This window comes from Sus scrofa, chromosome 6 (assembly GCF_054392235.1).
Source record: "Sus scrofa isolate SSC_HxYL_T2T_F1_AM1 chromosome 6, Sscrofa_HxYL_maternal_Yorkshire_Landrace_v2.0, whole genome shotgun sequence".
Lineage (NCBI taxonomy): Eukaryota > Metazoa > Chordata > Mammalia > Artiodactyla > Suidae > Sus > Sus scrofa.
The window spans coordinates 32,283,664-32,298,141 of record NC_139388.1 but is presented as its reverse complement, the minus strand read 5'-3'; the positions used below and the strand labels follow the sequence as shown (position 1 = coordinate 32,298,141).

The following is a 14,478-nucleotide window of genomic DNA, read 5'->3' as shown; positions in this document are numbered from 1 at the left end:
CTTGGGAACTTCCATGTTCCACAGGTGTAGCCCTAAAAAACAAAGCAAAAACAAAAACACAGCAGGAAAAAAAAATCAGCCCCCTGGGGACCCAAATTTGGGCCTCCAGGTTTTGCCTCAGTGTTCAGAGACAGGCCGATGGCCTCCGCAGAGAGCCATCTCTGCCCCACCCGGCTTTACAGACCCTGCCGGCTGTTCCACTTGCCTCAGGAATGTGGTTTCTGGTGGAAGAACCTTCCTACTCTCCACACGGGGAGTCAGGCCGAACCAGGGGAAAGGAGAACGTCTCATGCCTTTGCAAATGGAAAGGTGACCCTGAACTTCAAATCTCCAAATCCCCCAAGCCTTTGCCCACTTGAAAGCCCAACTCTCTTTACCTGACACAACATCCAGGAACTGAAAATATCGCCTCTTCTAGAATTTTCGACCTGAATCGGTGGGCCCAGAGGAATGGATTCATATTGATGGAAGGTGAAGCGGCGGGAAGGGCATTTTGGCCAAAGACCCCTAGATGTGGGAATGAGGTTTGCCTCACAGACAAGGCAAAGACAAATTTGGGGGAACCCAGGTTCCCGAGGCAACTGAGAGCTGTGAGCAACTGATGCTAATAATTCCCACACCCCATCGAGGCGCCCTCAGTGGACTCCAGCCCCATTCTGAGATAAGTCCCATCTCCTTGGCCTATTTTTAAGGATGTTGCTGATGATTTTGCTGCAAACTCTTCCAATCCCATGTCCTGGTGCTCAGAGCTAACTGGACAGTAGCTGTTTCCCAAACCCAGACTGGACTTCTCCACTCTGTCTCTCTGCTCCCCTCTCCCGCCTCTGTATCCATATCATCCACGGCTGCCCATTCCTCGCAGCCTGACTCAACCGCTTTTTCCTCCAGGAAGCCTTCCTGATTCCTACTTCCAGATGTGACACCAGATGCCTTCAGACTCTACCACGCTCCATCCAAGCCCCATTTCCAGTCTTTAGCACACTCCGCCTGCTGTGACAGGTCTACCAGGGCACCATCTCCTCTGCCCTCCACGAAAGCCGGAGCCTCGGGAAAATGTCTCTTGAATAATCTGAAGAGCTGTGTGACTCAATTCTGTCAAAGAATTCGAGTATCACAAAGTAGGAGCTGTGCATCCAAAGGAGCTGGGCATTCAAAGCAGAAGCGCCAGTGTGTCCCCCTGTCTGACTGTGCCTCACGTGGGCCTGGCTTCCTATGGGTCACACATAAGTGCGGTGTTGAGAAGAGCAACGCTTCCAACTGTTCCGTCTCCGGAGATCAGTTTTACGTCGTTTCTCTCCGCCTATGACTCATACCCTCATTTACTTCCCATTTTTCTTTCAATTGGCTCACTTTGAAACATCTCAATTGAGGTATCCTGAAAGGAAACTTTTCATCACTGCCACAAGTGGGAAATTAATATCACTTGGAATAAAAAGAAAGTTGCCATACAAAATAAGTACAAGTACAAAAACAACACCGCTATTAAATTCTAGTTGGACGTAATTGCCTGCCCAAAGCTCAGTGCTGGAGGCCACCGTCTCTTTATTAAAAGGGGATATTAACAAATGTCAGGCCGGGGTGAGAGGCAGAGAGCTCCTGCTTCACGTAACCTGTGGTTTTGAAGGCGCGTAGGAAAGCAAGTGGCATAGTCACCACCGATTCGAGGTCACCCGGTACCCTCGGAGGTCTGAGAATTGTCTTGTCTGTTTCCAGCGGTTCACATCCAACCTCTGGCAGGGGATGTACGTTGGCAGGGATGCTGGCTACGGAGTAAGTGAGCCCCAGATTGGAAGCGCAAATGGTCACAGAATGCATACGTGACCTTAGGAAAGTCTCAGTGTCCCTGAGCCTGGGTTGGCTCCTCAGCAAAATTAAGATCATAAGGACCTGATTTGGGGGGCTTGCCCTGAGCTCAGATATAGTGTATAAAAAAAGGACCAGCGGAGTCCCTGGCATGTGGTAGAGTGCCTAGCACACGGCAGCACCATTCGTTATTGTGGCTGGTGTGATGATCAAACACGGGTAACCTCAAAGATCACTTCCAGAGGAAGACGAAGAGATGGAACCAAAGCAAGAGTCACTATGAGCCAAAGAGAGACACAAAAGCTGTGCCCAGGGCCTGAGAACCAGCACTCTTCTAGTTCCTGTTTGTCCTACTTCCCCAGCAGCCTCATGCAAGCTAAAGTTAAGAGCCATGCAGACCTCAGCTTAAATTCCTGCCCCACTGATTACAACCAAATGTCCTTGGACCAGTCTCTTTAAACTCCCTGGGTCACAATATCCTAATCTATAATGCAGATGAGCAAAATAAAAGTTAAGCAGGAGTAAGTACCTCTTATGTGCTGGATAGCACACTTGGAGTTTAATCAGTGTCTGCATTATTTGTAGAAGGGTCATTACAGTTGTCCCTCGGTATCCAAGGGGACTGGCTCCAGGACCCCCAGGAATACTAAAATTCACGTATGCTCAGTTCCTTATATAAAATGGTATCATATTTGCATATAACCTATGCACATCCTTCTGTAGACCTAATACAGTGTAAATGCTATGTAATTAAATAGTTGCTGGTGCATGGCAAATTCAACTTTTGCTTTTTGGAACTTCCTGGAAATTTTTTTTATATTTTCTTTTTTTATTGATTTTACTTTTTATTGCTTTTTAGGGCCTCACCTGCAGCTTATGGAGGTTCCCAGGCTAGGGTTCCAACCGAAGCTACAGCTGCCGTCCTACACCCTAGCCACAGCAATGCCAGATCCGAGCCGCACCTGCGAGCGACACCACAGCTCATGATGACACCAGATCCTTAACCCACTGCGCAGGGCCAGGGATCAAACACGCAACCTCATGGTTCCTAGTTGGATTCATTTCTGCTGCGCCATAATGGGAACTCCTGAAAAATATTTTCATTCCAGGGTCAGTTAAATGCATGGATGAGGAATCTGTGGATGCACAGGCATGGCTGCATATACAGGGCTTTGCTCATGAAGTCTTGCATCCTTTGAGGTAAGGAATGTTATTTCATTTTACAGATGGGCTCAGAGAGGAGACCTGTTCATACACAGTCCAGACCTTAGGGAGCAGTAGCCCCAGGATGCCGTTGTGGTGGTGGTCACCTAATCAGCTGATGGCACCAAAAGAGAGGTGACTCTCAAGGTCAGAATGGATGACCCAAATAGATCACCCGTCTGTGTCATTAACAGCCGGTGCTACTACAGAGCAGAATTTGGTCTTATTTACAGAGTTGTATTTCTTTAGATAAGCTCCCATCTATAGGACGGCGGTACTTTTAACGCCTATATTGACAACGGTGTTGATGGGAGGCACCACGCCTTACATACAGAGCACCTACCCCTGGGAAAATGCTATGCTGGCAAGTATCCATCCTTATTGAATAAATGAAACAGAGAATGAACTATATATTTGGAAACTCCTAAATATATAATTCTTATTATAAATCATAATATTGTAACCACCAACGGCACTAAGCCTGTGCAGGAAGAAACAGAGGGAAGCAGCAGAGCATCTGATGAACCTGGAAACAGAGGGATCTCAAAAGAGCCAGCAATGTGCTCTAGAAAGCAAGAAAGACCAATATAAGAATCATAGCTAGGAGTTCCCGTCGTCACTCAGTGGTTAGCAAATCTGACTAGAAACTGTGAGGTTGCGGGTTGATCCCTGGCCTTGCTCAGTGGGTTAAGGATCCAACGTTGCCCTGAGCTGTGGTGTAGGTTGCAGGTGCGGCTTGGATCCTGCGTTGCTGCGGCTCTGGTGTAGGCCGGCGGCTAGAGCTCCGATGAGACCCCTAGCCTGGGAACCTCCACATGCAGCAGGAGCGGCCCTAGAAATGGCAAAAGAAAAAAAAGAATTGTAGCTAAAACTGGAATTTCCAATCTAATTGTGGGTGAGTAGGAAGGGTCCATAGCAGGCAGCGAGGGAACTGCAGCAGTCGAGCTCCTTTCAACATCTAAAACTAGTATGCCAGGACCCCTTTTCAGGAGAGGACCCCACCAGGAGGAACAACAGGTGCAAACAGATTCATAGGCGCTCCTGTAGCAGCTCAGCAGGTTAAGGTCTTGATGCTGGCTCTGTGAGGATGCAGATTTGACCCCTGGCCTTGGTCTGTGGGTTACGGATCCTGCATTACCACCAGCTGCAGCATAGGTCGTGGCTACAGCTCCACGTCAACCCCTGGCCTAGGAGCTTCCATATGCCACAGGTGCAGCCACAAAAAGAAAAAAAGAAAAGAATTAGGTAGGAGTCAACACACACCAAGGGAAGGAAAGGCCCAGATAAAGGTGGAAGAGGGAAACAGAGTCAGGAAAGATCATCATGCTTCTCAATATGACACAAACACATCAAGAGAGGGAATTCTCTGAAGTTATAAATGCTGTCCCAAACTACGCTTCCTTCTAAAAGTTCAGACAAATTAAAGAATTTCCAGAAATGAAAATTAAATGAGAAGGAACATTGGTATGAATAAATATGACCGATTAGGCCTTAAGATAAATAGGAAGTCAAAACAGAAACATTAAAAATATAAATGAGGACTTCCCACTGGGGCTCAGTGGTAACGAACCTGACTAGTGTCCATGAGGATTTGGGTTTGTTCGATCCCTGGCCTCGCTCAAGTGGGTTAAGGATCCGGCATTGCTGTGAGTTGTGGTGTAGGTCGCAGACGCGGCTTGGTTCTGGCATTGTTGTGGCTGTGGTGTAGGCTGGCAGTGGTAGCTCAGTTTAGACTCCTAGCCTGGGAATCTGCATATGCTGCAGGCACGGCCCTAAAAAAAGACAAATATATACACACACACACACACCAAAACAAGAAATGAGAATGTACTAAACATTATAATTCAAGAAAACTTAACTGAAGAAAAAAAGATATGAAAATATACATTGAAAGAACATACTACAAATCTGAGACTATTGATCCAAAGCTACCAACATATAGACATAGTTTAGTAAAATGATAAAACGGAGAAAGAAAAAAGGAGGGAAGGAAGGAAGGGAGAGGAAAGGAAAGAAGGGAGGGAAGAAGGAAGAGGAAGATTCTTCCGATCACCAGGGAAAAGAACAAGTGATTTATAAGGGAAAGAAACTTAGCCACCAGTTCAAAGACAACACTTCATAGAAGAAGAATATGGGGTACAATATTTAAGAAATTCAAGGAATGAACGTGAGTCAGGATTTTTATATTTAATTATATGCCTTTAAAGTGCAAAAGACACAGACAAGTGGTATCAGCTTATAAGAACTCGAAAAATATGGTTCCCATTTGCTCTTCCCGTGGAAGTTTCTATGACACAAGCTGCAGACAACCAACTTGAGAGGCATCAACGCAAGAGCTCTTTGTAAACTTCAACACATAGGTTACTTGTGGAACTAAGACTAAATGGGGGTTAAAAGGAGAAAGAGTATAATTTCTGAGGGCTATTGTGTTCAGGCATTGCAGCTCTCTATAGCACAACTACAAAACAGGAAGAATGAGAAGACCACATGGAACAAATTTGAAACTTTTCTTGATAATTATATTGGTGGTATAGTGTTAGTATTATTCTAAAACTGTGATGTAATTTGGGGTAAAGCAAATGAATAATGTGAGATATTCCGATTTTTATCACTTCCTGTGTCCCTGAGAACCAAGGTTCCCATCGTGGGAAAAAGGAGATACAGATGCGTTACAGGAAGGGGCTACGTTAATTTTTTTTTAAAACTGTTAGTATACATGCATGAGGTTTACCGATGAGTTCTAAAATCAACCACCCCTAGCACAAAGATTGTGATCTTGAAATATCACTTCCAACGAACAAAAGAAACCAGGGCTTCTTGGAGAAATGGCTGATTTTGTCTGGGGAAGGAGTCTAAAGATGAGCCTGGACACTCTGTCCTACCAAATATCCAGAAAATGTTCAACTACTTGGTTTATGTGAAAAAGACTCAAGAGCCAACTTTGAAGAGGCCAATGAGGACAATTTAAGCTTCAAAAACAAACAAACAAATGCAATTGATTGACTCTCATCCAATATGTTTAAATTCTTGAAATCATAATGACATTTTACACATAAACAATTTAGAATAGTTTTAGTTTATGGAAAAAATCGCAGATATAGTCCAGAGAGTTACCATATGTCCCACACCCACTTTCCCCTATTAACAGCTTATATTGATATATTTGCTACAGTTAATAAACTGATATTGATACACTATTTAAACTAAAGTCCACTAACATGAAATACCTCTCCATTTATTTCAATCTTCTCTGATTTCTTTCATTAGTGTTTTGTAAATTTGATATATACGGATCCTTCACATGTTTTGTTACATTCTTACCTAAACATTTCTTTTTCCTTCCCTTTCCTTTCTTTTCCTTTCCTGTTCTTTTATTTCCCCTCCCTCCCTTCCCTCCTTCGTTACTTCTTTCTGGCGCTCAAATTGTTTCCCTCTGTTTTAATGACAATTCATGATATTTTTGAAGACACTGATTGGTCTCCTTTGGGATGACAGGGAGCCAATTCATTATCTTGAAAAAATCATAAAAAGAGCAGGGAAATTAAGCCTTTATCCAGCCTTTTATATATAAACTGTGCCACTGGGCAACCAAATACAGATAAGAGCGAGTATATTCAGATTTCTATTAAATGGGAAAAATGATTGAGTTAAAATAATGTTTTTTGACTCAGGTAAATGAAAGAATCCAACCATTACAGGTCTATGGCTGCGAATATCACAAAAGACACACACACAGCCCTTCATACGCTTCCAGGGGAAAGAACACACCACCAGCTATATTCTTCCAAACAGAGCAAATATGAGTGTCAGCCGGTCTCTGGGTCCCCTGGCAGGCAAGACAGCAGATAATGGAGCATGCCAAAGAGCACCCTGAATTTGCAATCAGCAAAATCAAGACTATGGGGAACTCTCAGGTCAAATGTCTGAGTTCTTTCAACAGCAATAGTTCAGGGATTGAAAGGATGGTGAGAAAACCCATAGACTGAGAGAACCTTGAAAAACATAGAACATCATTTCAAATGGCCAAGATTCGGGAGATCCTGTCGTGGCACAGCAGAAATGAATCTGACTGGTATCCATGGGGATGGGGGGTCCAATCCCCGGCCTTGCGCAGTGGGCTAAGGATCTGGCATGGCCGTGAGCTGTAGTGTGGGTGGCAGAGGAGGCTCAGATCCCGCCTTGCTGTGGCTTTGGTGTAGACTGGCAGCTGTAGCTCCAATTCGACCCCTAGCCTGAGAACTTCCATATGCCTCCGGTGTGGGCTTAAAAAGCAAATAAGCAAAAAATAAAAAAATAAAATGGGCAAGATTAAATGTAGTATCTAGGCATGTCAACTTAACTCGTGAAACTATAGAGAAAAGCAAAGAAGGGACACAAAAATCAGGGTCGTGGGGAAGGAAGATACTGTGATTGGAATGTGGTCCATAAAATGGCTTTGGGGTGACTGGCAAAGTCTTATTTCTTGATCTGGGTAGTGACGGCAAGGACGTTTGTCCTACAAGAACTCTTTAAACTGTACCTTTTGCGTGGGTTTTTTTCTCCGTGTGTCTTATTCTACTTTAAAATAAAGGACCAAAAATAGAGGAAGAAGAAAGGAAATGGAATATTCTGGTCTTCAAGGAAGCTCAAGCAGTGAAAAGCAAGGTACATCCACTTAGGTGTCACGAGTAGTGAGTTAAATATTTTCACTTCACACAGGAGCCACCGATATCAGATTAGGCTTATAAACCCTCTATAGGGCACGCCTATGTCCTCGCTCTTCTGAAATCCTTAATGGAGCCTTTGTGACATTTCATTGAAATGATTATTCCAAGAAATTAGCAAGTGGGGGGAGAGAAAAGAGAGAGAGAGAAAGAAATGAATGCAGAAAAAACCCCCAATTCAGCAGCCTACCCTCCTGTTTTTTGCAAAGAGCACTCTGCGAGATTTTTCAAAAATCCAGCGAAATTGCAAACGTCTCCAGTACAGATGATCAAAGCCCTTCCTATGGGATACTTCTTCATAATTGAATCATGCAAACTGCCGGGAAGTTTATACCCAACCTACATTTTCTGTGATGTTAACCTATTATTCCTGGCCCCCTTGTGTACTTATATTATTCTCAAAGATATCTTTAAATAGTCCCTTACCTTCCATCTTACCAGTCAAACAAACATGTACAGGAGAAGTTGAATGCATAAATAGTCTCAGCTCATCTATTTGCAGTTCAAAAGATTGGCCCACAAAGGGGAAAAAAACTAGAGTGGAAATTTGCTTTTTAGAAGTGTTTAGACATTCACGGGAGCAGAGACAAAAACATCCATTGCAGAGGGAAGGCAGCATCTTTTTATATGCTACGGGCAGCGATTCCACCGCTGGTGTTTTAAGACTGGTTATAATTTGGCTAGCTCTTACAGATGCAAAATACATTGGCATTTTTTCAGAGATGGGCATATCCATTGTCTAAATTCAGGGGTGTGATAACCTCGTAAAATGGATTCATCTTGTGGGTTTATTTACCCTAGACCTTAGCTAATACCTTCCATTTTATAGATGGGGAAAACTGAGCCTTGGAGAAATGAAAGCAATCTCCCAAGGCCAACTGGGATTTGAATGCAGAGTTCTTGACTTGTTTCTAGAGGGTCTGAGCAAAGATGAACTAAGAGATACTTGTCAAGTATCCGGGGACTGGGGTAGGGGTAGGGGAGCCGTTGAGAATTTGGCAAGTAAGGCCTGCTCTTAGGGCATGTGACTCCCTGGGGCTCAGGGTCTGAAAGCCACAGCTCTGTTGGGCTTTCTGAGGAAGTGGATAAGCCTGGGAAACATGTTCAGAAAGGATTGAAGGATCTACCTTTTAGGAGTTGAGTCCACCGGAAGTCAGGGACCAGGGTAACCCCGGGATCACATTCGGTGGAACCGTGGGATGAGGCGGGTAATAGCATGAGGACAGAGAATGGAGAAGCTCTACCCCTGGGGGAGAGCATAGCCCTGGGACAGAAACAGTGTCACAGCCAATTCCACTCCCAGGACCAACCTGGGAAGAACTGCATCCCATCAGATCATGGTGCATGTTGGCAGAGCTTGGGGCCAGCCGGCTGCCAGTTGGATTTCTCTGGCTGAGAAGAAGAGAATATTTCACCAGTGTCCTCTGGTTGCCCAAGGAGTTTGGGGGAACATGTCCTACATAATTAGGATAGGTTTCTGAGACCACAAACTGAAAAAATAATTTTACCGCTGTCAATAGGGTATGATCTTCCCTCCAGGCCAGGGCGTCCAGAACGTTAAATGTTATCAGTGGGAAAATTGCACATATTAAAATCTTTCCAACTTTAATGTTGTTCCAAAGGAAACGACATCATTTATTTCCCTGTACTTTGGAAGCAGCCAAAGTCCCTCCAGGTCAGAACCAAACAGCTGCAATTAGCCAACTAATTTGGACAAATGAGAACAGGTCCGTGTGCCCAAATTACCCAATAATTGGAATTTTGCAATCTGGGGTCTGACCCCCAGATAACATCAGCTGAAATCTGACTTTTTGTGGTGATCTTCCTAAAGGGATCAGTGCATGATACTCTGTACTTTGGGAAGATGGTCTTTTTTTTTTTTTTTTTTCCTTATTTTTTGACGTTAGATCGGTTGGAAACCCATGGCAGGAGAATTCCACTCAGATAAGGGAGAAAGAGATGCAATTCCATAGGAATGCTAACAAGCGGCCCCAGTGAGCTCAAAGGCATGCCTGGATAGTACATGTCCCCCCCAAAAATATTAATGTTAGGCTCAGAGAAAAAAAATTCAAAAGGGGAATTTAAGGGATGTGGGTGGGGTGGGGAGAGAGAAGAAAAAAGTGTCAGGATATTTATATAAACTGTCATGCCTGTGTTTTCGAGAAGCCTCATGCCCTCTGCGCAGTCAATCAACGCTCTCTCTGATCACAGACCCCGCTCTGATTGAGTGGGGAGATGTCAGCCGGGGAGAAAAACATGTGGAAAATCTGTTAACCATGTGTGTCATTCCTGATGTCAACATGTGAGGAAATAGGGGAGAGACCTGGCATGTGCGCCTTTCCACGCCAGCTCCAAGGAGGCCAGAGAACACCGCTAGCTTTTAAAACCATGTATTTCTCATGCCCGTTGTTGCTGCGATGATGATGATGGTAAGGATGATGAAACTACACGGGAGTCGGGGTTAGAGTCAACATAAGTAAAACAAGACCACCCGATGCCTGGGGTTAACGGAGCGTCAGCAAGGCGTGCGGTGAGGAGCTTAACCTTGCATTTCTTGCCAGTGGAGAGCGGAAGACGGGCCCTTGTTTGGAAACACTGGGAATCGTTTTTTTTGTTGTTTTTTTTTTTTTTTTTTAAACCTCGCTCCTGACAGGGTATACACTTCAAGACAGCTTCAGCGGAAGAGGTCAGGGAGAGCACCCCTGGCAGTCTTGCGTCAGGAATCTTGTGTTGGCAGGTGGGTTGAGGTGCCAGAGGGAGCAAAGTTCCGGTGGTAGCAGCACTTAATTGGGGTGACTTTGGAGAAAGCATCACAACTTCTGAAGCCAGGTTTCCTGCACAGTGAAAAGTTGCACCTGCAGTGGCACTTCTCATGCCATGACAGGCACGCAGGTCACCTGGAGATGAATGCATATGTCAAAATGCAGATTCTGGTTCCGGAAGTCTGGGAAGGGATCTGTGATTCTTCCTTCCTTCCTTCCTTTCTTTCTTTTCCTTCTTTTTTTTCCTTTTTAAGGCCGCTCTCGCAGCATATGGAAGTCGAATCGGAGCTTCAGCTGCCAGCCTACACCACAGCCACAGCAATGTGAGATCTGAGCCGCGTCTGTGACCTACACTACAGCTCACGACAGCACCAGATCCTTAACCCCCTGAGTGAGGCCAGGGATCAAATCTTCATCTTCATGGATACTAGTTGGATTCACTTCCGCTGCACAGCATGGGAACCCCCATCTGCATTTCTAATAAGCCTCGGGGTGATGCTGGCCTATGGACTCTTTGAGCAGCAAAGGCTTAGAGGCTTAGATGATCTTCACAGATCATCTGCTTCTTCCTGCTCAGCACCCAAAGATGAGAGCATACTTGTTTTCTGATCAATTACCAGATATTCTTTTGGACAACTACACACACTTTCTCCCTCTGATTCGTGCACCCAGATGAAGCTGATGCTGACCACAACCCCCAGCTCTTAGGAGGGGCCCGTGTCTTAGGCCTAACCAATCAGGGCCCTCCATTTCTGTGATTGGTTCATACATGGGCCCGTGACCCAAGGCAGCTTAATACAACACAGGGCTTTTGCTGCTGCAGCTATTGTAAAAGTCATATAAACTATAGTCAGACTACTAGCCAGGGACTTTGAGAAGTCATTTTATCACGTCATGGAAATCCCTGCCTGAAAACACAGTTAAAAGAGAAGAAAGCAAAGCCGCGAGATCCCATGACATCATTTGAACTCCTGGATACAGCCATGCCTGAAGACGAATATCCCTGGATCTTTAGTTACATGAGCTAATTACAAATGAAATGGCTACAGACATGCTACACTTCTAAATTGCAACTGCATTGTCAAGATTTTCTCCATTACCTTCTTATATAGACCAGAGGCCAGCAACATTTCTGTAAAGAGTCAGATAGTAAAGATTTTAGGCTTGCAGAACATATAGTCTCTGTAGGAACGACTCAACTCTGTGGTTGTGGCACAAAAGCAGCCATAGAAAATATATAAACAAATGGGCATGGCTAGGTTCCAACAAATGTATTGACTAAAATAAACGTCCAGCCCACAAGCTCTAGTTTGCCAACCCTGGTCTAGACAATTAACAAAGCCTCGATTTGTAGTATTTGCCAATATCCATGGCATGAATACCTGCACTACAGCTGATGGCAAGCTGCCAATGTCATGGCAGCTCTGACTGCAGAGCTGGGAAGAGATGAAGCATCAGGTCTCCACTGTACAGTCTCTACCATAGAGATACAATAGAGATAACCTCAATAACATAGATAATAGTAAAATGTAGCAAAGGAAAGGAAGTGATAAGCTTTAAGTAGAGTAATTATCTCTTTCGTCTTGATATCATTTCTTCAGTCAGAAGTTTATCGAGTTTCCTTTCTCAATAATAGTATGTCTAACCCAGTTTACAAAATGTCTGAAAATTCAGCAATTGGCTCTTGGGAGGGGGCACGAGCTGGCATTGTTGCACCCTCTGTTGCCATTTTGCAAAGTTCAAAAGTGAAACAGAGAAATCAGGGTCCAAAGACATCACAACAGCAGATCAAAGTTTGCAAAGGGATTAGCGGCATCTTCAGGAATTGCAGTTTAAAATTCCAATGTATGAGACGAATCCTTCTTGAAATGGTAATGCCTCGTACCTGAGTAGAAAAGACAATTAAGATAATGTGTTAATTTTCCTCTCGAATCTGACAGTAATATTTTGATCCTGTTAATTATCCGGAGAACAGAAAATGTATATAATGTGATAGCTCAGTGCAGAGCTGACATGCTTGCTGCCTGGATAACTAGAGACACTTATCCTATAATTAGCTGCTTGGAATGCAATTTCCATTCCTCCCTAAATACACCCACTAAGAAATAAACCAATGTGGCGTTTCAGTGCCACTCCAGCTTGGTTTTCCCCCTGGGAAAGCAGCCAATGATTATTTACTAAAACTTATCCTCCTTTCAAAACTATCAGAAAATAGCGATCCGGTTGCTAACGATTTCTGGCAGGTGAGGGTTAATCAATGCCTTAAGAACACGGAAAGACCATGTCATTATAGCCCCAGCAAGCTTGCCTTCTCCGAGGGATAAACTTATCGATGTCACTAGCTGAGCATTTTAATGAGAGTTCGTTTCCAAAGGGCGACCTTTTAAGTGGGCAGGTCAATCCACCGGGGGGAGAAACATGGACCCCAAATTATTTTTGTAAACTGGCAAGTAGGGGTTTTTAGCTATCGGTATGAGGTTCGGGACGATACTTTCTTTGGAATGGAAATTGTGGCTGGTTTAATCGTGCATTTTACAAGGCGTTTTTATATCCTTTTCAACCAATGCACTCCAAGACATCTCCAGGAAAGCTGAGAAAGGAGGTGAGTGTGGCGTTAGGATGGTGGCATTTTGGCTGTCACATCATGGTAATCTATAGCTACCCATGGTATTTAATATGTTCTGTAAAAGCACAAACCATCTCTTTCTTGTTTTATTTCTATCCCACGTCTGTGTGTCTGATCGCCTCTGGTGTTCTAAACAAGCTTCTTAGGGGAGAAATAGCACTGGGTCTGCGGTCAGAACATCCAGGTTCAAGTTCTGAGTCACTCTCTTTCTAATCACATGACCTTGAAGAAGGCGTGTAAGTTCTCTGGGCTTCAGCTGTCCGCATCTGTGAAGAGGATCATTGGACCATCAAGGAGATACTTTCTAAAACACTGTGCAAGGGTAAGGAATTGCTATTTTTGCCTTTGGATCCCTACGGAGAGGCTCTCGTTTATAACAGATGCTTAAAGATCTGCAGAATAAATAAATGCCTGAATGCATGCATGCGCCCCTTCAATTAAGAGTCTTCAGATGTCAGATGAGGCTGTGTAGTGGAGAGTTGGAGATCATGCCTTCAGGGGAGCCTGGCTGCCTGGGTTTGAATCCCAGCTCTGCTCCTTACTCAGCGGCTCTGTGACCTTGGCTGAAATTACTTCATCTCCCTGCCTCAGTTCCTCATCTGTACGATGGGAGGGTGATCATAGTTCCTCACGGGATTGTTATAAGGGTAAAATGAGTTGATATAAGTAAGCTTCTTGGAACAGTGCCTAGCACAGAATGCATGCTATAGGAGAATGAACTATTATTGCTTTCATCATACTGTAGAAAAATTCCCAAACAATACACTACGTTCCATGTTCCACACTCAGCATTTAATATTTCAGACCTATTAAAGTTCCCTGGTGTCTCCGCGGGTTAAAGATGTGGCATTGTCACTGCAGCGACTCAGGTCACTGCTGTGGTACGGGTTCAATTCCTGGCCCAGGAATTTCCATATGCCCCAGGAATGGCCAAAAAATAATAATAATATATTTCAGACTTATTTATCCTGAGAATGTGACACAAATAAGAAAACGTGGTTTCTCCTCTGAAGCTTTGCCCGGACATGCAGGCCTTGATTCAGATGTATCACCACCCTCTCAGGGGTTATTTGCTCTCCTTTTTCCTCTCCCTGTGGCTTGGATCTGCTCGTGGGATCCACTGCAAGGAGCACAGGCGAGCCCGAGGCTTGGCTAAAACCAAGGGATTAGGACTGTGCTGTGTCGATGAATAGTAGCAACAGTTGAAGTTCAAGTTAAGCAAGCTTTGTCCAAGTTGGGAATAATAGGGTCACTGTTTCATAGACCAAACAGTTTGGTTGGTTGTTTTATTTTAATGCCCAAACAGAGGCTTGCCCCATGTTCCTGTAGAAGTCCCTCAGGGCCCTTTCTTCAACTAAAGCCAAAGCTCCACCTCTTGGGC

General features: G+C 44.3%; 1 long non-coding RNA gene across 3 annotated transcripts in view; it reads left to right on the top strand.

Moving 5' to 3' along the window:
• Positions 1–14,478, top strand: part of LOC110260952 (uncharacterized) — a 255,028-nt gene that overhangs the window by 227,980 nt on the left and 12,570 nt on the right. For all 3 annotated transcript variants that reach the window (XR_014805882.1, XR_014805881.1, XR_014805885.1), the window contains 2 exons: positions 2,913–3,003; positions 13,236–13,419. This is a non-coding gene — a long non-coding RNA (uncharacterized LOC110260952). The remainder of the gene's footprint in view (positions 1–2,912; positions 3,004–13,235; positions 13,420–14,478) is intronic.